The 21,547-nt window shown below is 51.1% G+C and overlaps 1 pseudogene; it reads right to left on the reverse strand.

Annotated features, from left to right (window-relative positions):
- Positions 1-3,124: 3,124 nt before the first annotated feature.
- Positions 3,125-9,555, reverse strand: LOC150014256 (ornithine decarboxylase-like; annotated as a pseudogene).
- Between the last annotated feature and the right edge of the window lie 11,992 nt (positions 9,556-21,547).

Raw genomic sequence — 21,547 nt, forward strand, 5'->3', positions numbered from 1 at the left:
AGGCCAGAAAGCACTGTCTTTCACAGGACAGGAGAGGAACGGGCAGGACGTACACGGCCTGGGAGTGAAGGGGGAGCTGATGGACATGTTGCGTTCCAGGCTCCTTCTGTCTTGTTGCTCTGCCCTGCTCAGTACTTGGTTTCCACCTCATGATCTAGGGCTGCCCCAGGTCCCTCCATTGTATCTGTATTCCATCTAGTGAGGAGGGAAAAAGGGGCAAAGGAGGGCAGATGTCTTTTTTTTTGTTTGTTTTTTTTTTGTTTTTTTAAAGACACAATCTGAAAGTTGCATTTATCACTTCCTAGTATATGACTTGGACGTATCTTGGTCACATGGTCACATAAGCTGCAAGGGATGCTGGGAAATAGAGTCTTCAGCTGCATGGCCATGTACCCAGATAAAGTTTTTACTATTAAAAAAGGGGAGAGTGGATCTGGGGGAGGGGCATCTAGCGGTCTCCACTTGGATGGTGGAGAGTTTTCAGTATTTCTTTTTATACTTTCATCGTTGGTGAAATTATTCTGCCTAGTAATAGCTGATTCCATTTTTATGTGTTTTTTCCTTCTCTGTCTGATGGGAGGCAGTGTGATATAGAAGGAAGAATGAGGCTCTGAAGTGGGGGTAAATTCTGGGCTTGCCACTTTCTAGTTGGGCAACGTGGGGCAAGTCATTTATGGGACTCTCTCTGGTGGATGTTGCTGTGTGCTGCCCAGATGCTCCCCCCACCAAAAAAAGACATTCCTGAAGCACGTTTTCCAGCTTGGGGGAACAAGGACGGCTGGTGGCTCTCAGGGGAGACCCTCTCCAGGACTTGCCCTCAGCCAAAGTCAGCTCTGCCTCGCTCAAGGCCATGCCCCATTCCAGAAGGGGCAGTGCATATCCAGTGTCTGGTGACCCCTCGCCTCAGTGGGGCATCTCTGAAAGCAGGGCACTGTGAGCCAGTTAGCGCCCTATTGTTATGAGGATTAAATGTGATATTTTAAGTAGGTGCTCAGTAAATAATGACATTGGTGAACACTTAGATAGTGCTGACTCTTCACAAGCCTATGAAAGAGGTATGACTATTATCCCCATTTTACGGATGAGGAAACTGAGGCCCAGAGAGGTTAAGTAATGTGCTCCAGGCATCAGCTTGGGAATACTTAGATGGAGCACAGATTCCTGTCAACTGGTGGGTCAGGATTACGAAGCTGGAGCCAGGAGGATGGGCTCGGTCGGCTTCTCCAGGCGGGGTGCCTGGACCTTTGGAGCCTCTGCTGAGAACCTCTCCCCATGTCACCTCACAGAGGCTCCCGAGAGACCATGGATGGAAGTGCTTTGTAAACTGTACTGCGCTGGGCACCTCTGAGCTGTGGTCATCACTTCTGATGCTTTTTATAACAACGATAATTGCACCTGTTTGTGGTACATTCACCATGTGCTGGGCCCCACATTAAACATTTGACAAACATCATGTCATTTACTTCTCACCCACCCTACAAGGCAGGTGTCTGTCACTGTGTTTTAGAGATGAGGAGATAGAGGCTCGGGGAGGTTAAGTAAATGGCCTTAGGTCCCATGGCTGGGAGGAGGCGACACGGGACGCAAACCCCAGTCAGTGTGTCTGGAAGTTGTCCCTCAGCACGAGGCCTTCGGCAGGATGAGGCTCTGAAGGGGCTGTCTTCATGCAGACCCCAGGTTGCAAGGATATGTTTACCAGACCTGGCCAGTCTCCCAGAACCAGGGGTCCAGAAAGTTCCCAGGGGAGGGGGAGACAAAGGTGTACCCTGGAAAAGCTCCCTGTTAGATGGGCAGGCTCAGAGGCCCCAGGGAAGAAGAAAACAGTGGTAAGAAGGGACCAAGGAAGGGGAGAAGCTGGAGCAGGAAGTTGGCCAGAGGGCAACCCCTCCTGCTTTGCTCATGCTCCTGTAACAACTCGGTGAGTAACTGCCTGGTGGCTGGGTGTCCAGTCATGAGGACGTGATGGGCCCTCATGAAGAAGCCAAACAGCCCGATGTATGGGACCTGGTGACTCATGGTTGTCGTGGGCCAGCTCCACCATTTTGCCTGACTGCTCCCCTCCCCCACTTGCTATGTGGCTCTCAGTTTCCCTCTCTGGGCCTCCGTTTCCCTACCTGCCTAGGGAGGCGACTGGCCCTCGACATATCTGTCCTTCCATGGCTCAGTCGTCTCAGGTCCTAGACTGACCAGGAGTCCTCAGCCTTGGAAATGTGGTTCTGAAGACCCCTCCTCCAGTCCTGTCCTGGCCGGCTCCACCACCCACACCACCTCAGCTCTCAGCACCCCCAAAGAGCGCCTTCTGAGGAAGTCTTTTCTGTCAAAGCCAAAGGCCAGTCCTTGACCACGTTGTGGCTTTGACTTTATGACCGACTCTCTCCATGGGTTGGGAGACACGGCAGCTTCCCAGTTCGCCTCCTCGTTGCTCTGATTGTCATCTCCTTTCCTGCACCCTTGGCAGGCTGCCGGGGATGGGGGACTCAGCAAGACTTAGCTGTCCCTCTGTGAGAGCAACCCCCAGCTGCATGTCCATCTGCTTGTGGGGCTGTCCCTCTGGGGTGTCCCCAATGTAGCCTGACAGGGTAAGGGATTGCAACGCTCCTCTGGATGTGGTGTTACCATTTCCTTCCCACGCTCAGTGATTCCTGAGGCCTTTGTGTTCCCCCGCCTGGTGGGCTGGGTCTGGGACCCAGCGCCAGGCACCCCTCAGATGGTGTGCTCTGTAAGGTTGGGGTTGTGTGTTATATGTTGCACATTCTTGTACCCCACTTCTGTGTGCCAGACCTGGCACGTGGTAGGTGTTCAGTAAATTTTTGTTTAAATAAACACAGGTGACCGGATAGTGGAACAAATGCATGAAGGTCTCCTCATCTGTGCAGTGGGGGGTGGTCATGGCACTGACGCGCTAAGGCTATTGGGAGGAGAGATGAGAAACACCTGTGAGGGGCGTAGCACCGTGCCCGGCACGCAGTAAGTGCCCAGTGCTCATTGACTGGGATTGTTACCATTCGGTTCCAGTTTGACGGAACCTGCACCGGTCGCCCTGCTGGTTTCTTCTGGGCCTTGATTTCGATTTCCGCCCAGTGGCCTTTTGGAGTGAGACCAGGCTATCCTCTGAAGGAGACGCTCAGAACCTCGGGATCTCAGCCTCCAGATCCTGGGGATTGGGGGCCACCCAGAGTGCAGTGTTGCCATTGCACAGTGCCCAGAGCAGTGACGGGGAGGGCAGTCCATGGGGCTTCAGGTGGGCTCCGCCTGAAAGAGCAGGTGGGGCAGGACCCCACGCAGAGCATGCCTCTGGAGTCGGACCAGCCTTTGGTCAGTGTTTGACTCTGTGCTGAGCACCTGCTGTGCGCGGCCCCCTGGGGAGCGTGGGGTCTGGGTAACAGGGGACAGGGAGCTGTTTGCGTGGAGCCGGGAGTCAGGCAGACTTAGGGTCAAATCCTAATGGGGTGACCATGGAGGAATCCCTTCACCTCTCTGAGCCTCAGTTCCCTCAAGTTGCAAGTGACTGAGTGAGCACAGAACACAGGTTCACACAGTCATGCTGCCAGCGGAGTGCATAGCATTCAAAAACCAGCACCTGCCTGTTCCACTTTATGTTAGGATACGGTCTCAGTCCTTAAAGAGCTTACATCCCAGGTGAGGAGACAGGACAGGTAAGCAGCAAGATGGGAGTCCCAAGTGCTATACAACGGGAAGAGTTAAAATGGAAACTCACCTCGGTTAGAGATCTGGGAGCGTTTCCTGGAGGACGGGGGTCCCTGAGCCAGTCCCAGGGGAAGGGCAGGCTGTGGACAGGGGCACGGGGGAATAGAGGGCATTTGGTTCAGGGAACAAGATACAGGTGGCATGGTGGTGGGGTGGAGCCCACACGCTGACCTGGGTACAAGGCAGGGAGTGGCAGCGGTGTGGTCTGAGGGCCACGAGGACACTTTTGTGGGCTAAGAAGAAGGCATGGGAGGCAGGGCCCACAGTCTCTGGGAGCAGGTGGAGCTTGCTGAGTGAGCCTGGTTTAAGGAAGGGCCATCTGCTCTGCGCCCAGCAGGGCTGAGAGTTAGTTTAGTAGTTCAGGGAAGAGATGAGGAGAACCAGCATCCTGCTGCCTTCAGGGTCAGCCCAAGCCCCTCTGCCTGCCTACCCCCAATGGCTTTTGTAACCTCGCCTCTTCCCGCCTTTCCAACCTGAGCATCCCCAACCAACCCTCTAGCCATGCTGAACTACGCCCTGTCCCTAAATGTGCTTTGGGGCCTTTGCTCCACTCTCCTAATGCCCACCAGGCAAAGCCCTACTAATCCCTTAAGACCTGGCTTAAAATGTCACCTCCTTTGTGAAGTCTTCCTTGATCTGCCCAGGAGGAACAGACTCTTCTCTTGTTTGTGTCCCTTTATCCATCATAACAAATGTATTTTGCTCTGCCAGCTACAGGCTGTGTGACCTTGGACAAGTTATGAAATGTCTCTGTACCTCAGTTTCCTCACCTGAAAAAAATAGGGGCACTAATGGTACCCAGCTTGAATGGGTTAACCCTTGTACAGCATTGAGAGCAGTGCCTGGCACTTAGGAAGCAGTAAATGTTAGTCATTATTAAAATAATGACTGTTACCTCATTGGGCTGTTATGCAGATTGTGAGTTAATGAGTGTCAAGTGCTTCGCACAGTGCTGGGCACATAGTGAGCTCGCCACACATTGGGCGTATCATCCCCATTGTCACCTCCAGCACCATCAGCACTATCAGTCTGCCCACCTGCCTCCCCAGACTGAACCCCTGAGGCATGGCTGGCTCTGGACCGACTTTGACCTCCGTGTCCAGTGCAGAACCAGGCACCCAGTAGGTTCTCAGTGTTTCCAGAGAGAATGACGGAAGCAGGGCCCTGGCCCAGGGGTGCCGAGGAGAGGAAACATGGGAGCAAGGTTTCTGGAGGGAGAGGTGTCAGGACTGTCCCCAATGGTGGGGGTGGGCTGGCATCAGCGTGGGAGCAGCCAGGAGCTGGGGGTGGGGGTGGGGCTGTGTCATCTGCAAAGCCACACCAAAACCTTTGGCCCCAGAGCTGCAGCCCCTGTTGGAGGGCACTGCAAGGAATTGGGGGTAAAGCAGGTCCCCTCTGAAGCCAGCAGCCCTACGCCTCTGGTCTCAGGGAGCACAGGCCCCGGAACCCGCCGACTGCGGGCCAGGACTGAGCCAGGCCCATGCTCACAGTTCTGCACTTCAGCGCCCACCCTCGAGAAGGGATGCCTTGAAACCTGGTCAGGCTGCCCGCCCCTCTAGCTGCCCCGCTGTTAGCAGCAGCAGGGCCGTGAGTCACACAGCATGGCCTCCCTGGCTGTGAGCCCAGCCGGCTGCCTGCTGTGCATCACATTTATATGCCAGTTAATTACAGCCATTATTGTCATTATGAAAAAGTATGTGATGTTGGAGGCCCAAGAAGCCCCAAAACGCCCCGGGGGAGCTGCTACCCCTGATGCTTGGGAGGAGGTGCTTCCTTGCCGGCCTGTTCTGTCTTCCTCCGTTGGACTAGGAGCCTTTTGAAGATAAAGATGGAGTCTCCCTTGTTAGGCTTGGGGCAACAGAGCTAAAAGAATGCTATTAAAAGCATGATTGAGCTGGCAAGAAAGCACAGAAAGCACTCAGAAGCACAGCAGTGATAATAAAAACAATAAATGAAGATGAATGTGTACCCAAATCAAGAGAGACAAGTGAGCCCTGAACTGGCAACCCTCCTGAAAGATTCCCAGAAAGTAGAATTCTCTGTTGGTTTTTAAATTGAGGCTCAATTTACAGAGAGGGAAATGTACCCCTCTTAGTATGAAGTTCCTTGAGTCGCTAATCTGCTTTCGGTCCTAATCTAGTTTTGCCCTTTCCAGAAGGTCATATAAATGCAATCATGTCACATGTCACCTGTTGTGTCTGGCTCTTTTTACTCAGCAGAATGCACTCAAGGTTCAGGGGTGTCAGGGTGTGTCACAGTTTCTGCCATGGTATGGGTGTACCATGGTTTGTTTACCCACTCGCTTGTGGGAGGACAACTGGGTTGATTGCAATTTGTAGTGGTTGCGAATAAAGCTGTTCTAAATATTTGTGAGCAGGTTATGGTGTATGCATGGCGGTTTTCATTTCACTCGGGTAAATAGCTGGGAGTGAGCTTACTGGGCTGTACGGTAAGTGCGTGCTTGACTTTAGAAGCAACTGCCAGACTGTTTTCCAAAGAAGCTGTGCCCTTTTGCTTCCCCCTCCCGACCAGCAAGGTGGAGCCCTGCTTTTCACAGATGTACATGAGGGGGGACGTAGCCCAAGGCCCGAGCGGGTAGAAAATGGCACCTGAGATCCCCCATAGAGTCAGAGCCTCTGCAGGTGACGTCTTTAGGGAAGGGGGAGACTTGAAAAATATCTGTCTTCCGAAAGGAGATGACAAGAAAAATGGTTGATCTTGGCTTCGAGTCAGGATGGAGGAGAAATAAACTCTTCCCTGAACCCGATCCCTACTTCTTGCTCGGACCAGAAACTTTGAAGTAAGAATTTAGTTTGAAGGAGTCCTTGGTGAGTAACGCTCCCAGGTGTCCAGCACAGAACAAACCAAAATCCTTTTCTGGAGGAAAATATAGCAATCAAAGCCTTATAACAGTCCCACAGATAGAGTGCCAGTGATCATGAGCTTAAAATAAAAAATAAAAAAAGAAACACAAAAAGCAAGATTCTGCAAACAAGTCTTCAGAACAAGAAGCAGCAGAATCAGGCCTGCAAATGCTTTCAGTATTAGAATTAGAGCATTTATATTGGGGAATAAGGGTGCTCAACAATTTAAACAAATAAAAAAAAATATTGGAAGTATGCATGTGGAACAAGAAGCTATTAAAAATGACCAGGCACAGTTTCTTACTAAATTATACAGATACTGTGTTCGCCATTATGAGCCAGTAATTTCACACCGAGGTATTTGCCACAGAGAAATAAAAGCGTATGTCCTAGAAAAGACTTATATCTGAGTGTCCTTAACAGTTTACAACAGCCGGAAACTGGGAAGAACATCCATGTCCATCAACAGGTGGCTGAGGGAACAAACTGCTGGATATAATGGAATATTACTCAGCCATAAAAAGGGACGTACTACCGATACTTTCCACTCCCTGAATTAATCTCACCAACATGTGGGGAGAGAGAAGCTAGACACAACAGAGTGGAAACTGTATGATTTAATTTGCGTGAATGCTTTGATCAGGCCACAACGGATCAGTAGTTACAGAATGCCCATTCTATGGGTCGGCGAGCTCATCCAGGCTCCTGCTTCCAAGCTGCCTGATAACTCCCCCATCGCATCTCCAGCCCAGACCTTGCCCCTGACCTCCAGTGGGATAATCCAGGCTCCCGCCACGCACCGCCTCGGTTTCAACACCTGCAGAACCATCCTCCTGATTTCCTGCTGCTGTTCTCTCACGTCCTTCAGGTCCTTACTCAAACGCCACCCTGCTAGAGAAGGCCCTTGATCCCCTGTGTAAAACAGTGACCTTGCCTGCACTGTGGCGTTAATTGCCACATCTCACCTCAATGAGTGTTAACCTTGATCCCCTGGCTAAAGGTGCGTTGGTCAGTTTTCTCCCCTTGTTATGGGCTAAACTGTGTCCCTGCTCCAAATTCTTATATTGAAATCCGAACCCTCAGTACCTCAGAATTCGACCTTATCTAGAGATAGGGTCTTTATAGAGATAATCAAATTAAAGTAAGGCCATTAGGCTGGGCCTTCATCCAATATGACAAGTGTCCTTATAATAGGAGGGGCGGTTTGGAAATAGGCATACATACAGGGAGAATTTCCTGTGAACGTGAAGATAGCCACTCACCAGCCAGGAAACGGGCCTGGAAGAGATGTTTCCCTTCCAGCCCCTGGAAGGAACCAACCCCGCCCAGATCTCAAGTTTGGACGTCCAGCCTCCAGAACTTGAGACGATACATTACTGCTGTTTTCCCCCTTTCCACCTTCTACCCGTTGGAGAGAAGTCATTGCGTGCAGCCCACACTATGCGCTAGCCGCCTCCACAAGGAGACAGCATCAGCGTAAATGATCTGGAATTCTCGTGCATGGACAATGTATGTTTCCTCATTTGTTTATCGTCTGCTTCTCCAGTCAGAGCCTACTCCCAAGGATATGGAGTTTCGGCTCTTCGGTTTACTGCCATAGCCTAGCACCCAGAACAGTACCTGGCACGTAGTAGGCATTTGAATATTTGAATGAACACAACGAATGAGTCAGTAATGACAATAATTGGAAATGGATTCTTATATGATTTAAAGACATATATTGTCAGAATGGATGATAAAAGGACAACCTTGTACTAAAGAAACTCCCAAAATATTAAATCACAGGAAGTTTGAAAAGTAAAAGCATAGAAAAAGATGTACCAAAAGAAATGCCAACCCAAAGGAAGCTGGATAAAAATTATTAGGAAATAATAATGTCATTGATAACAATCATTATACATGATTAACACCAAATTATATATAAATGTACATAAGTAAATATAAGGTATATTATTAATATATAATATTAAAGAGGTTACCACATAATGTTAACATGTTCAATACATTGGAAAGCTGAGATAATTTTGTTTTTTAAATTTTCAAGGTACTTTATTTTTAAAACAGGTCACAACACTAAGCTTCTGGCCTGTTCTGCCAATGTACAAACTACAAATGCTTGCTTGGCAGCCGAGGGGCACGCTTTAGTAGCATTTGAAAGCGGAGTAAAAATCCATATAAAACAAATATTCAAATAGTTTCCATAGGAACGTAACTGGGAACCCATCTCCTAGCTTTTCATAATGTTCCATCTGTGCCAACTCTACTTACAAGCACAGTTTGAAACTAGCAATACTTAAGTGGTCCCCTCCGATCCCTTAATTCAAGCTACGCTCACAGCCACAGCTCCGAGAATGGCATCTACACATTAGATGAGCTGAAGCACAGGCGGCTGGGTGGCACTCCATCCCACTCTCCCAGGCGCAGGGCCAGGCAGAGCGTGGCGTCCTGCTCCTCCACTGCAGGTGGAAAGCTGGGGCTCTGGACTTCCTGCATCAGCTGCCTGCAGGCCCTGACCTCACGTGGTAGATGGTCGGCCTCTGGAATCTGTTGAAAGTAGAAGCAGCAGCAATGGCATAAGCGCTGTGCTTTCAAAGAGCATCCAGTCCTCCACACGCGTCTCAGGCAAGGCACAGCGCTCTACAGTGCGATCGGGGCCATCACACGTGGGTCCCCATGTGCTGGATGAGCAGTATTTCTCATCTGGTTTGGGCCTCTTCTGCAGAGGGGGCTTCACCTGCGCATGATCAGAGAGGATGCGATTGAATGATCCATATACTCCATCATTCATGTAACACACAAAGGCTTTTTCACTGGACTCATCTTCATGATGAGAGTCTGTTTGTTCCTTTAGTATGAGCTTTTTGGCAATGATTTTAGCTGCGAGTGTGAAAGCTCATGCAACATAGTATCTGCCTGGCTCTGCTATGAGTGTCACTCCCCTCCAGGGGTCAATGGAAGCTAAATGGGAAACCTGTATCTTCATTCCCTTCTGGAAGGAGAAAAGTGGCATTTGTCTTTCCCCACTGGAGCAGCATTAGAGGAGGCTTGTTCTAGCATAATATTTAAATAAGGTACAGAGTTTCCTAACATGATGCCCCAAATATTTAGGTTTCAATAGAAAATTATTTGTCATACTAAGAACTAGGAAAATCTCAATTTGAATGAGAAAAGACAACACACACTGACACTCAGATGACAAAGACATTAGAATTATTCAACACAAACTTTAAAGCACTTATCAGAAAAATGCTTCAAAGAACAATTGTGAACACTCTTGAAATAGTAAAAATACAGATTCAGAAAGAAAAAAATCCTATAAAGAGGAACCAAATGGAAATCTTAGGATTTAAAAATACAATAACTGAAATACAAATGCAATGGATGGATGCAGCAGCAGACCGAAACCCTGATATATCAATATTTACATTAAATGTAAATGGTCTACATAAACCAATTAAAGGACAGAGATTGGCAGAGTGGATAAAAAGAAACATGATCCAGCTATAGACTATCTAAAACTCACTTCAAATATAACATAAGTCAGTTGAAAGTAAAAGGATGAAAAAAAAACAGATACCCTGTCAAATTTAATCAAAAGAAAACAGAAGTGCCTGTATAACATCAGATGACATAGACTTCAAAGCAAAGAAATTAACAGGGACAGAAAGAGACATTACATAATGATTAAAGTGTCATAGATTCTATGTGTTCTTTGATTTCTGTGTCAAAGAAGACATAGAAATCCTAATTGTGCATGCACCAAACAGCAGAGCTTCAAAATATATGAGACAAAAACTGAAAAAAAGCAAGAGAAATAAACAAATCTACAATTATAGTTGGAGACTTTAACATTCTCTCAGTGACTGATAGAAGAACTAGACTTAAATCAACAGTAACAGAGGAACTCGGCAATATTATCAAACAATAATATCTAATGTTTTAGAACACTCTACCCGGCAACAGCATGATACACGTTCTTTTCAAGGACCCATGGGACATATACCAAGAGAGACTATATCCTGTGTCCCAAGACACATTTAAAAAAAATTAAAAGAATTAAAATCATATGGAATGGACTTCCTGATCATAATGGAATTAAAATAAAAATCAATAATAGAAAGATAACAGGAAAATTTCTAAACACTTGGAAACTAAATAATACACTTCTAAGTAATACACGGGCAACAGGGGAATTCTCAAGGGAAATAAAAAAAAGTACTTTGAACTGAATATAATTAATGGTACACCATAAAAGTTCTGAGTGAGAAACCTACAAGATGTCAAAGGCTTACATTAGAAAAGAGAAAAATTCTCAAATTGATATTCTATACTTATACCTTTAAGAAATTAGAAAAAGAAGAGCAAAAGAAACCCAAAGCTACTGGAAGGAAGGAAATAATAAAGATAAGAGCAAAAATCAATGCAATTGAAAACAGAAGAAGGGTAGAGAAAATTAATTTTCAAAATAAAAAAGTTGGTTCTTTTAAAAAGATCAATAAAATTGACAAACATCTGGTAAGACTGACAAAAGAGAGAAGGTACAAATGATCAATATCTTTGGAGAAATATCTATTCAGATCATTTGTTCATTTTGTAATTTTTTTTGTTGAGTTGATGCTGAATGTTAGATCCTTATTAGACATAGGATTTGCAAGTAATATCTCCCATTTTATCGATTGTGTTCTCACTTTCTTGATAGTTTTTTTGAAGCACAAATTTTTAATTTCAATAAACTTCAGTTTGTCTATTTTGCTTTAGTTGCTAAAATTAAATTTAAATGAAAAGAAAGTATATGCCAACAAATGGGAAAAGTTAGAGGAAATGGACAAATTTCTAGAAACATCCCTACAACCAGCGGTGTGCTGGTCAATGCTTAACAATGCGTTTTTCCAAACCAACCAACCCCCTCACCCCCCGTTTGTAGCATTTACCAAGTTCCATGGTGGCAATATTCCCACTATGGCCAGTTTCGAGCTACCAACGTGACATCACTGAATGCAGAGGTGAGGTGCCTGGACACGGTCAGCTCTGCAGAGCCAGCCTCCAGCCCTCCCCTGAGTTGCAACACAAGAAGTGGAAACCTGCCCTGTCTTCCTGTGAATGAGGCCCCACCAAGCCGCACTCCATCCTGGTGCAGTTGCTGGTGCTGCAGCTAGTGAGGGATGACATCAGCACTGTCCCACTGGAGTGACAGCCTCCGATCCTACCTGCTCCTTGCCCAGCTATCTTCTGAGGACCATAACTGAGCAATGGCCCATCCTGAACCTTGGAACCTAATCAGGTGCATGTAGACTCATTTTCAAAGAATGTTGGTGACCAGCTTCTAGGAACTGAGGCTCAGAGATGGCCAGCAATATGCCCAAGGTCACACAGCAGGACATAGCAGAGTTCAATTGGAATCCAAGCCTCTGAACTCTCATCCCAGCCTGGGAACTGTGCAAACCTGAGTGTGGCCCATGAACTCTCTTTGGCTGGCCTCCTGGGCCCCTCCTGCCGGCCTAGGGATCAATGGGCCAGAGGGTACCCCAAGGCCAGGTCTGCTGTGCCTGCCCAATTGCTCAGGAAGCCCCACAGGCTACAGCTGGAGGGAAGGGGCAGCAGGGCCAGCTTTGAGCCATGAGCAGAGGCCATGCTCAGTGGGGTGAAGTTCACGGTGAAGTTCACTGGACGCTCTGGGCACTCCCCAGAGGAGGTGACATCCCCAGGGGCTGTCCCAGAGGCTGTGGGTACAATGAAGAAATAAAGCGTGGCCTTTGGAAGCAGAGAGGACTGGCTGGCATTCCAAAGCCCCACATAGGTGCTGTGTGGCCTTGGGCAAGGTGTCTCAGCATCTTTGAACTTCTATTTCCTCTTTTCAAGGAGCCCAGTCTCACCATGGCTGTGAGACTCTTGAGGTGCTCAATAAAAGGAAGGTCCTCTTCTTTGCCCAGCTGACTCGGCTTTCCCCTGCTTAGGGGATCCTGGTGGCTGACAGGGTGCAGGTGGGGCACAGGGGTGATGTGACCTTTCATATCCTCCATCCTCATCTCGGAAAATTCCTACCATGGCCAGGACCTGGGTCGGCTTCCCTAGGGGTGCTCTGGGGGAGAGAAGGTGCAGAGCCAGGAGTGGGGGATCCAGCCCCAAGGAAAATCCCCAAATATCCCAAGTATAGAACATCTTTCTGACATCCTGAGTTGTCCTCACAAAGGGTGAGGTGAAGAGCTGCTTTTCCTGGTCCCGTGCTGGTGAGAGACGTGGCCAAGGATCAGGGGGCCAATGGCAGGTCCAACCTCTGCTGTGTGATCTTGGGCAAGTTACTGCCCTTCTCTGGTCCTCACTATTCCCTTCTGTAAAAGGCAGGGGTTGGCCAACTCAGCCCTGGGGTCTGACCATTGGAGATGTCCAGCCTCCATCCAGCCATGGCTTTTGGAGAAGTCGTGACCTAGGCCAGGGCTGTGGCCCAGTAGGCACTTCCCTTGGCTCATGCAAAAGCTCCTGGGACCAGAGCAATAAACTGGGTTCATAAGTGCCTGGCAGAGCAGCAGGCCTCCCTCAAATAAAAAATGTTTTCCAAACTGGGTTGAGAAAGGTCTGCTCTGGGCAGCCTTGAGTCAGGCACTGGGGCAGAGGGCGCCCGGCTGCCCCCTTTCTGGGCCAAGCTCCTAACAGTCTTCTCTGCTTCCCTCCTTGTGCTCTTCTTGCCTTCCCGCCTTCCCTCTGGAGATAAACTTGGGCCCTAGTCCTGCTTGGCTGTATGGCCTTGCCCCTGCCACTTCTCTTTCTGGGCCTCAGTTTCCCTGATGGTCAAAAAGAGAGGCCAATCCCTGGCTGGCCTCGCTCCTGGGTGGTGATGAGGCTCCGGGGAGACAGTGCGTGAAAGCCCTTCGCCGGAAGTAAGCAAGTGTGCGTTTGAGAGAGAGCGGGTCCTTTCCACTGGCAGGAAGAGAGCTTCCCGTGGGCTCCGCCACCAAGCTGGAGATTCCTCCAGGACGGGGGCTGTACCTCCCCCATCAGATAGGAGGATTTCCAAAAGACAGAGATGGGCTTTGCCTGATCCTTAACCCCTACAAGGTAGGAGCTGTATTTGTCCCATCAGACTAGATGATCTGTGTGGTCAGGGGCTTGGAAGCTTCCCAAGGGTAGGGACAGTGCCTCTGCCATCAGAGAGGGAGGGTTTGAGGGACAGGCAGATGTGTCCACACTTAGTCTGGGGATCCCACAGAGCATGGGCTCTGCCTCCCCGTTCAGATTCCCATCCGCCCGTCCTCTCTGTCTTCCTCCTTCCCAGCCAGCACCCAGGAGGCGGGTGTTGTGTGTGGCTGGCACTTGGGGATCAGTGGTGGACATCAGGGAGGAAGGAGGCTGCCCGTGGGCTCAGGGGAGTGGAGCGGGAAGGCGGTATTAAGAAAAGCAGTGGCTTGGAACGAGGTGCCCACCCTGCCCGGTCACGCTGACAACTGCGAGCTCTCAGGGCAGAGGGCCAGGGTCTGGCTGGGTGATTCAGGCCTGGCTTGGCTCTCAGACTCAGCCCAACCCTGACTGGCCTCACTTTGGGTCACTTGGCGGGGCGGGTGTCACTGAGGCTGGGACACAGGGCTGTTACTGGGAAGAAGCGGGGGAGGGGAGCAGGAAGCTGTGTGCCTCACGTGGCCTCCCTGAGTCAGGGCTGGACGGCTCTCTGAGGATCAGCTACCCAATCCTCTCCTTGTACAAATATAAGGACTGAGGTCACAGAGAGGCTGCCCAGGGTCGCCCAGCCAGTCTGCTGGGTGTTAGGGCTGGAACCCAGGGCTCCTGGCTCCTGGCCCATTGTGCTTGTCTACCTGGGGAGACCCAGCTCGTGCTGTTAGGGAGCCTCCCCTCCCCTCTGAGGTGGATAGAACCCCTATTCCCACCCCGCTGTTAGCCCTGAGCCCAGATCACTGGGGGAGAGTCTAGAGCCTGTCTGAAAAGATTTCCCGCACCTCCTCATCAGCCGTCCTCCTTCCCTTTCCCATTCTTCCGGGCATGTTACATGAAACTTTCCAAAATGTACCCCAGTAAAGGCACAAGTGGGGGCGAGCCTTGGAGGGGCCCAGGGTCACAGCCGGGGAAGCTGCAAGCACAGGATCTCCCTGAAGCTCTTGCTTAATGTCTGTGAGTGATGAGTTCCCCTCTACTGACAAGGCTGGTGGTTTGTCTTTTCACATCAATGTGGAGGTATTTCTTACCATGTTCTGGGTGTCAGTCCTTCGTCTGATATAAGAGTTATGACACCTTCCTCCAAGTGGAAGATTTCCCTCATTTAGTCATCGGCTTGTTCCAGGAGCATCCGTGGTACCTGGGCCAGGGCCCGTGGGTGCTGGATGCGGGGTCACGAAGGACATGTGATGGGGCGCTGCCCTCAAAGAGAACTCACCTCGGCTGGAGGAGACACACATTTAGAATGAGAAGGAAATAAAGGCCATTGGATGGGGCCAGTTCCACTCACCAAGCGAACATGATCTTCTTTACAAAAGGTCCATTAAGAAGAATTTTTTGAGAACCTAGGTAGGGTGAAAAGAAAGGTTTCCTCATGTTTGCTTTCTGGGCTGGGCCTTTTAATCCTCTGCAGTGAGTGTTGCATTTAGAAGTTTCCTCAACTCCATGAGCCCCACTGGCTACCACGTGTTCACCTGCTGAACTCTCCCCTGGTTTCCGCCCTGCTTTGGGTGCTACGTCGGGACCCCCCAGGTCGTGGTTGAATTCTTGGCCCTGGAAACTGTTCCCAGTGCTCAGTGGAGGTGATTCATACGATGGGGGAGGGGGAGGTTTGAGTGGGGAGCAGGGGGCCAGATTCACTCCCCCCCCCCCCAGGCTGCCAATCCTGAAGGGGACTTCAGAGGCTGTGAGCAGGACAGGCCAACATTTGGAGTAAAGGGACCAGGCAGAGGCCAGGCGGATGGGCCTGGTGTGGGGGCGGGGCCCAGACCTCAGGAAGTCCACGGCCGGTCAGCGCACGGATGACGGGGCCTTGCAGGCTTGGGGGCATGTGCCCAGGAGAGTGACAACAGGCAGAGGCAAAGGGTGCTGGGCAGGGAGTGAGAGGCCTGGGCTCTAGCTCTGTTCCCAGCTCACCACATGCCAGCCAAGTCCCTTGTTGGGGCCTAAGTTCTGTGACCTTTGAAGGGACCCAGCCAGCTCTGGCATTCTCTGAAGTGCACCCAGGAAGGTGGCACCGTGAAAACCCTGGAGCAGGTTCCCCAGAGGACTGACAGAGAAGCAAGGGTCACGTTTGACCCAGGGATTGAAAACCCAGTCCTGGGTCTGTGAGGCTCTTGTGCCTTTGTGTGACGTTTCTCTTGTGTCACCTCCCACTGGAAGGCCCCAACCCCAGGCTGGACTGGGAGCCCAGAGAACTTGGGGCCTTTCTTTCTGTGTGTGGTAACGCGCAGCACTGTAACCGCCGCATCTGTGTGAGATGTCCCCAGCCCCTAGCATTCCACAAGGTCATGGGCAGTGTCTGCTAGGCCCGCAGTGCAGCAGGCCACACTATGGGGGTAAGGGGGGGTGCGCCCGCAGGCAGCCTCCGCTGACTCTGCACTGGACCCTGAACTCTCGTCCCCACCCTCTGCCTTCCTGGGTCGGGAGGTGGGGACAGGGGGACCAGGCAGATCCCCATGCCCATGCCCTCATGTCCCCTGTCCTCCAGGACATGATAGGAAAACCAATCGCCCAGGAGGGGCCCTGACTTGTCTAAGGTCCCACAGTCAGGGGGTGCCCCTCTCTTCCCAGCCCAGTGTGTCCCAGGGCACAGGGTGCATGTACAGAGGGGAAGGGTGCAGAGCACTCGAGATGGGCAGCCTGGGAAGACTGGAGAATGACAGGAGCATGGGCTCGGGGCCGGACGACTGTCCTGAATGGCCTGTGTGACCCTGCGTGGCACCGGTCCCCCTCTGAGCCATGCTTTGTTCACCTGTACCTGCCTTGCTGCAATGCAAGGGACTGTGTGTGCTCTGGTGGGTGCTCAGAGTAGGTGCTCAGTACGTTCTCCTACTACCTTCCTAGGGGGACAGGGCCTGAGGACACACTTCGCTGATGTCAGCAGAAGTTAGGGGTGTAGCAACCGCCACTCTGCTTCTTGTCAGTTCTGCGTGGGACTGCAGGTTGTGGGGCAGGGGTGGGGGGAAGTGGAGATGTCATGTGTGAGGGCCTGATTTCTAGAGGGGGACAAGTTTGGGTGATAACAGAGCTGTTTGTTCTTCCCAGAAAAGGGCAGGAAAGGGGTGTAGCAGGAGGTGTTGATGGCTTCTAGGGTGTTAGCCACAGCCCATCTGGTAAGACATGGGGCCTCATTGCTAAAGACTTAATGAGATTTACTTTGTTTTCTTGGGAGCCAGGCAAGGCGCTGGGAGCTGCACCTCTGCGGCTGACTACCGTGTGACCTGGAGCCAGGCACGGCTCCTCTCTGGGCCTCATGGACAGTCTCTCTGTCCATGACCTTCCCGCCTGCACCCTGGCACTGCTGGATGCAGTTTAATGGGCTGAGTCACCTCATGGCTCCCCGCTGCAACTTCTTCATCTGCACAATGGGGATAAACACAGCTACCTCCTGGGAGGTGTCAAGGGGGTGTGTCCCCAGCACCCAGGCTGGGCAAAAAGTAGGTGATCGGTACATGTCTGAGGACAGGAAGCCGGAGGCCGGGGGGAAGGGAGATGCTCTGGGGAGCAGGAAGTTGAGAGGGAACCATATTGGCTCCGGGGACTCAGGGTGCTGCCGGCTGTACCCTCATAGTGTCTCTGTCTTTTTCCTCTTCCCCTTGTCGCTGGCACCCACTTTGTCCTCCCGCTTGTCTCTCTCTGCCTCAGTCTCTCTGCGCCTCCCTTGGTCTCTCTGTCCCTGCCTTTCTGTGCGTCTCTCTCCCTCTCTCCCTCTCTCCCTCTGTTCTCTGTCCTGGGCTTTCTTTGTCCATGTCTCTCTCTGTTTTTCAGTCCCATTTCTTTCTGATTCTGTTTCTCTGTCCCCTTCTCCTGTTCTCTTTCCTCTCTGGAGGCCCCTCTGGCTTCACGGAACCACAGGGCCAGGCTGGGGTGGGGAGAAAGGCTGAGTCTGCTCCCAGGAGTCGCTGGGCTCTGCAAGGCTGCCCAGCCAAGTGCCGGGGTCAGGAGATGAACACTGGAGAGCGAAGAGCTCTCAGGGGGTGAGCGCTGGGCCCTCTGACCGGGGAACATGGACGGAAGGTGCTGACTGGCTATGGGAGGGGTGCTCAGTAGTCACTGGCTCCCACTTTTACCATCCCTTCCTTTGTGCCTGCATTCTCAACTCTCAGTACATGCAAGAACTCTTGGACCATTGTGGGTCTATATTTGTTCATTTAAACTAGCTTCCTGACCCCACAGGGCTGAAGGCCGGGCCACTCCGCATCCCTCTGAAATCTGCAGTTTTGCCAGAATGATGAGGAGAGTGGGGCTGAAGCAGGTGGTTTCCCAGGGCAGAGCCTGTGGGGGCTGCTTAGAGAACAGAACACTCCTTGGAAGCCAGAGCTGTCTGGGAGGGCTTCCTGGAGGAGGTGGACTGTGAGGAACAGAAAGGGGACTAACATGCACTGAGTGCCCACTGGGGGCCACGCCGTGATGGAGGCTTTATAAACATCATTTCAGTTTCTTCATCTGAAGAGTGGGGATAAGCACAGCCACCACCTGGAAGGTGTCAAGGGGGTGGTGTGCTCTAAAGTTCAGCAACTGGTACGCACAGGACAATAAGTTCCATTTTTCAGTTAAGGCCTGTGGTCTCATGGCCAGTAAATGATGGGTCAGGGCTCTGTCCACTGTTGGCATAGCCTGCCCAACTGCTGATGCCCTGAACCCCAGGTCTCCTTTTTGCCCCAGAGAATGGGTTGTGTGACCTTGGCCCAAGTGGTGGTCCTCTCTGAGCTTATTATCAGTGACCAGTCAGGCTTTCACAGTGGATCTATGGAGCCGCAGGCTCCTCCCAAAGGCTGCAGAAACTGCTGGAGGGGGCGGGGTGAGCAGGTGGGCTTGGAGCCCCCACTCTACTTGCTTCTAAGTATCTACTCTTTCCTCTGTTTTAAGTGTGAACCCACAGACTTCCAGGTTGATCCCTAAAGCTTCCTCTTTCCTTGGTTTTCTAGGAATGTGTGTTCCCCTACTTCCCTGCCCCAGCCATCGGGGCCCTCTCTGGGGTGGGCGTCTCCCCCCAGGCTAGCACCAGAACTCAGGGGCTGGGTGGCCTGGGCCCACGTCCTGGGGGGCTCCAGGGCTTGAAGGGGTGCCAGAGTGACTGGTGCGAGGCACCTGGGAATGGTGTGTCGTGAGTCCCCCTGCCATCAAGCCTCTGTGCAGGGCCAGCAGGCCAGGTACAGGATGGTTTTGTCCCTCCCAGGTTGGAAGTTGGGGGTGTGTGTGATGCAATGACAGGGGCCGAGGCCAAGTGGCCCCTGCAGCCCTTAAGCACCAACAGCACGTGAGGTAAGAGCCACCCTGGCTCCACTGTCCCTGGAGGCTCAGAGGCAGTAGAAAGCAGCAATTAACACACCAGTCCCATGGATGGGATTGCAGCTATGGACATTCATTAGCAGGAGACCCTGGGCATGTTGCTTAAAATCCCTGAGATCGCAGTTCCTCCTCATCAGAGCAGAAATAATAGCAGGGCTCGCCTCCTAGGCTTGATGCAAGAATGAAAGACGGGGCTGACCAGGGCTGGGCACAGAGATGGCACAACGGACATGCTCAGTGAACACGAGCTTCCATGTTTAACGTCCCCGCCCTCCAAGTCTACAGCCCAGATCCCCAGCACATCCCCTTATTGTGGCTCTTACCAAAAACTTCCTCGTCACGACGTGTTCACATGTCCATATTCTTCATGTGTTCCCCTGAGGTAGGCCCGGCCTGGCCCACCGTAGCGCCCAAGAAATGTCTGTTGAATAAATGAGTGAGTGATTTTGGGAAGGATGCTAAACCTTTCTGTGTAATGCTTTTTCCATTGGGGGTCTTGGCAGATGTTATCTTGTCAGCCATATAGGTGGTAAGAACAGCAGTGGGACAGGCCAGTCCTAGATGGAGTATCTCCATTGAGTGGAGCTGCCCTGGTGGAAAGAAGGGGGTGTTTTTTAAGGAACCATGTCAGGCAGCCTGAGAATCCAAGTTTCTAACTCTGGAATCGATTTTCTGTCCTTTATCTCACTTTGCCTCTGTAAGGCTGTGTGTTTTAAGGCAAGTCACTCCGCATCTCTGGCCTCTTTGTCTCCGCGTGTTCAATGAGGCAGGTGAGCCAATGTTTCTGGAAGGACCTGCTAAGATATGAAGCTCTGCGTTAGGTGATGCCAGCAGAGGTACTTTCCTCACCCCCTTTCCAGGGACGATCCCCCAGCTCCGAGTGAGCCAGTAGAAGGTGCTGGACCCAGGCTGATTGCCACAGCGAGATTTCAACTATAGCCAGGTTGGCTGACATTGGAAAATATGAGATCTCTGCTGTAGCAGCTACAAGAAAGAGCCAACATCAGAAAGGGCACTCCCAAACTCCCTGCCATTCCCCATCTAATCAAAGGTTTGGCTAAAACCAAGAATGCTCATGGAGGAGGGTCTGAAGGATACCCAGCAGGTATCCTATAGACACCCCACCCCCAAAATACCTGTGGATCAAGCCAGACTCAACCACAAGGATGTTGTGAATCACTTGGCTCAATATTCCACACTTGCCACATTTATTAAACCCTACCGAGGGGTAGGGGGATTTCCTTCAGTTTTTAGGACTGGAAGAGCTTGGCTTCTCTTCCTCAACTGGGTTAGTTTTACCTTGTGAGTCCCATGATTCATGGAAAGGTTATATTTTCCTTTTTTCCCTGGGTCACCAGGGAACTCAGAGCTAAATCTGAGTCCACCCTGTCTTTGTCTCCCTCCCCCAACTCTTTGATGTAATTTTCTCACTTAAAATAAAATATTATCCAGGGTGTATTTTGTAAGCTGTCTCAAGTCCTTTTTATTTGGATATGGCGTATAAATTTATGAAGGAAGTGGGAGTGTTGCGTCTTCCTGTGGAGTGGGCACTGGAAGAAGAGAGGTACGAAGAAGAAAGGGAGGAAGAGGCCAGGAAGGCTTGGGATGGGTGGAAGTTTCTGGAAAAGCTCAGTCAGGTAGGAAGTCCCCAGTGGGGGCAACAGGGGTAGGGGAAGCAGAGGAATATGATCAGGACAGGGGTGGGGCACTGAGTGAAGAGGGGGATCATCAGGGGTCTGGTCTGGGGGGTCTTGAATGCCAGGCTAAATGTCTATTTCTTGAGGATCAGCTATATCCCAAGAAGTTTACATACGTCATTTACAGCTTCTACACTCTTCCCGATTTTATAAATTAGGAGACTGAGCCTCACAGAAGTTACATCGTTTGCCCAGGTCCTGAAATCTAAGACATGGTTGAGCCTGGACTGGAACCCCAGACAGTAGGGCCCCAAAGTCTAGGCTTTGTCCTCTCGGCCACCCTCCTTTATCCTGGGGGCCACAGGGTACTGCGGAAGGCATTTCAGGGCAACGATGTGATCAGATGCATGGTTCTGACAGGTTCCTACTGCCTGTGGCGCGGAGCACCCGAGCCTGGGGACTGGGAGGCTGCTTAGATCTCAGCTGGGAGATGGCAGTGGCTGGAATTAAGGTGGTGGTTGGGGTGAGAGAGGGGGTGGGGTGGGGAGGAAGGGATGGGGCTAAGAGAGATTTGGAAAGGAGAGCTGACAGGTCAGGTGGGGAGACTGTTTTGAGGTTGGGGTTGAGGGAAGGGGAAAATCAAAGAGGTGGCTTGGGTTTCTGGCTTGGGTGCCTGGGGTGGAGGCAGTGCCATTTGCTGAGATGGAAACGAGCCAGCTGGGGGCAGGGAAGGTGATGTGCTTGGGAGGCTGCTGAGTCACACTTTTGAGGGTGAGGCTGACCCCACTGACCACAAGCCCCCGCTAGGCCTGTATCATGTCCAGCCGTCATGCCCAGATATGGTGTCCTTAGAACTGCTGATGCTGCCCTACGAGCTGTGAT

The sequence above is a fragment of the Furipterus horrens genome, unplaced genomic scaffold, assembly GCF_987537825.1.
Source record: "Furipterus horrens unplaced genomic scaffold, mFurHor1.1.pri manual_scaffold_3, whole genome shotgun sequence".
NCBI classification, from domain to species: domain Eukaryota; kingdom Metazoa; phylum Chordata; class Mammalia; order Chiroptera; family Furipteridae; genus Furipterus; species Furipterus horrens.